The sequence below is a fragment of the Cetorhinus maximus genome, unplaced genomic scaffold (genome assembly GCF_964194155.1).
Source record: "Cetorhinus maximus unplaced genomic scaffold, sCetMax3.hap1.1 HAP1_SCAFFOLD_343, whole genome shotgun sequence".
NCBI lineage: Eukaryota > Metazoa > Chordata > Chondrichthyes > Lamniformes > Cetorhinidae > Cetorhinus > Cetorhinus maximus.
In genome coordinates this window covers 176,803-179,905 of record NW_027596290.1, presented here as the reverse complement: position 1 = coordinate 179,905, position 3,103 = coordinate 176,803, and the positions used below count along the sequence as shown (strand labels likewise).

The 3,103-nt window shown below is 46.6% G+C and overlaps 1 pseudogene; it reads left to right on the top strand.

Moving 5' to 3' along the window:
• Nucleotides 1-719: 719 nt before the first annotated feature.
• LOC144673329 (beta-1,3-galactosyltransferase 5-like) lies at nt 720-1,672 on the top strand (annotated as a pseudogene).
• The last annotated feature ends 1,431 nt before the right edge of the window (nt 1,673-3,103 follow it).

The window sequence follows — 3,103 nt, the reverse complement described above, 5'->3', positions numbered from 1 at the left end:
CGGGTTTATGTGCAGTTGTTAACAAGATTGGTCGTGTATACATTAACTCAGCGTTAGCATCGAACGCACCTCGACCCAGACAAATCCGGTGGTACCAGTTAAAGGGACCAGTGACCCTGATACCTATCACCGTACACAGGGTGTGACGAGTCTCTTAGGTATGTGCTTGTGTGAAAACTGCTCATGCTGTCTTATGCCCAGCTCTTTCTCTGTTTGTTCCTACCTTTCACTGAACTTTTTGTCAGACTGAAGCAACTCAGTCACTAGATGTTCTGTGCCAGATTCCTGTAGATGTTTTGAGTGCTGCAATTCCTCCTCAGTTACTGTGTGACAGACCCAAGGGGCTGAAAAACCTCTTCCTGTGTAATAGGCTTTTGGGGCTGATTGACCTTCTCCTGTTCCTGTGTAACAGGCTCTAGGGGCTGAATAACCTCCCCCTGTTCCTGTGTAATAGGCTTTTGGGGCTGATTGACCTTCTCCTGTTCCTGTGTAACAGGCTCTAGGGGCTGAATAACCTCCCCCTGTTCCTGTAACAGGCTCTAGGGGCTGAATAACCTCCCCCTGTTCCTGTGTAACAGGCTCTAGGAGCTGAATGACATCCTCTTGTATTTGTATCCCAAATCGAGTCAAATAATCTTAATCTGAAAAATAATTCCTCTTGCATTTTCTGGATTCCACCAAACCCAACTTGTTTATTTTATTTTACAGGTGCTTCGAGCATGAAGATATTTTCTCAAAGAAACTTTTGTTTGAAATCATTTCTCAAAAGGAAATGGTTGTTTGTTGTTGCCCCCTTGTTAATCTTTCCTCTGATCAGATATTTAAGCCAATACGGTGTTGAACATTGGCATTCTGCAAAGTTAAATGACCATTCCTTCCTCATGCTGCCCAACAGCAGCTGTGACACCAGTCCCCCATTCCTGGTCCTTCTGGTCACCAGTGCCCAAGACCAGTTGGAAGCTCGCTCGGTCATTCGCCAGACCTGGGGGCGAGTGCGGACAACCCATGGCAAGAGGGTGGTGAGCTACTTCCTGCTCGTGTACAGCCGAGAGCATCAGGAGCAGCTGCTGAAAAAAGTTCACTGCACAAGGACATCATCCAGAAAAATTTCACCGACACTTATTACAACCTGACCACCAAGGTGCTGATGGGCCTGGAATGGGTGAGCCGATTCTGTCTGTCCACCTCCTTCGTGTTGAAAACCGATTCCGACATGTTTGTCAACGCCGATCACCTGACCAAGCTCTTGTTGGGAATGAATCACACGTATATCTTCACCGGCTTCATCATGAGGAATTTTGGACCTGTCAGGGAGAAATCCAGTAAATGGTACGTCAGCAAACAGGAATATCCTCAGGAAACATACCCACCATTCTGCTCCGGCACTGGGTACATGCTTTCGGCCGATGTTGCCCACCGAGTCTGGAATATTTCCAGGACGGTCCCCCACTTTAAACTGGAGGATGTTTACGTCGGGCTGTGCTTGGCGGAGTTGAAGATCACACCAGTGGAAATCCACTCGGAGCAGAAGTTCCACAATTGGAATGTGAAGTTTTCTGTTTGCGGCTTCCGTAAACTCGTCACCTCTCACAGGGTGACACCCTACGAGCTGCTGAACTACTGGAAAGCACTGGAGGATGCAGCAGACGAGGCCTGTCCTGGAGATGGGTGAAGGGGGCCATCTTGAAGAGGCTTTTCACTGACACCTTCAAATAAGCGTGTTATCTTTGCAGGGCAACAGAAACAGCATGCCTTATGGAAGTCAATTACCCAACTAAACTGTGTAATCTGGTTTGTTTATATACATACATACGTACATACACAAATGGCCACAAGAGGGTGCTATTTCACCCCTCCCTCCATTAAAAATGTGCACAATATTCAACATTTCTCAGAACTTATATAGATATGTTTTGCATTTATTTACAAATCCAACTTTGCTACTAGTTGAATAAAAATAAATTAAACTTATTTTTATCTGAATGCATGAAGCATCTCTAATAAGATAGATGAATTAGTGGCACAGATACAGATAAATGATTTAGATCTAATCACCATTACAGAAACACGGTTACGATGTGTTTGGGGGTTCAGTGATAGTGGGATTTGTGGATTCAGTGGTAGTGGGATTTGGGGGTTCAGTGATAGTCGGTTGGGGTTCAGTGAAAGTGGGGTTTCAGGCACAAGTGTCAGTGCGATTTGGGGGTTCAGTGGTAGTGGGGGTTGAGGCCTAAGTGTCAGTGGGATCTGAGGGTTCGGCGATAGTGGAATTTGAGGACTACCTCTCAGTGGCATTTGGGGGTCCAGTGATTGTGGGGTTGTGGGTCCTATGTTTTATTTGAATTTGGGGGTTCAGTGATAGTTGGGCTGGGAGGCCTAAGATTTAGTTGGATTTGAGGTTCAGTGTCAGTGGGATTTGTGGGTTCAGGTGTTAGTGGGATTGAGGTGTTAGTGGGATTTGTGGGTTCAGTGAAAGTGTGCTTTGGGGCCTAAGTGTTAGTGGGATTTGGGGGTTCCGTGTTAGTTGGATATCGGGGTTCAGTGCTAGTGGGAGTTGTGGGTTCAGTGATAGGGGTTTGAGGCCTAAGTGCTCGTGGGATTTGTGGATTCTGTGACAGTGCAGTTTGGGGCCTAAGAGTTAGTGGGATTTGTGGGTTCTGTGATAGTGGGATTTGTGGGTTCCACGTTAGTGGGATTTGCGGGTTCCGTGTTAGTGGGATTTGAGGATTCCGTGTTAGTGGGTTTTGGGGGTTCAACATTAGTGGGATATGGGGGTTCAGTGTTAGGGGTTTGAGGCCAAAATGTTAGGGGCCTAAGTGTCAGTGGGATTTGTGGGTTCAGTGATAGTTGGTTTGAGGTTCAGTGACAGTTGGTTTGTGGGTTTAGTGAGAGGGCAGTTAGAGGACTAAGTGTTAGTGAGATCGGGGAGTTCAGTGATAGTGGGATCTAGGGGTTTCTGTGTTAGTGGGATTTGGGGGTTCAGTGTTAGTGTGATTTAGGGGGTCAGTGATGGTGAGATTTAGGGGTTCTGTGTTAGTGAGATTTGGGGGTTCAGCGATAGTGGGATCTAGGGATTCTGCATTAGTGGGGTTTAGGGATTCTG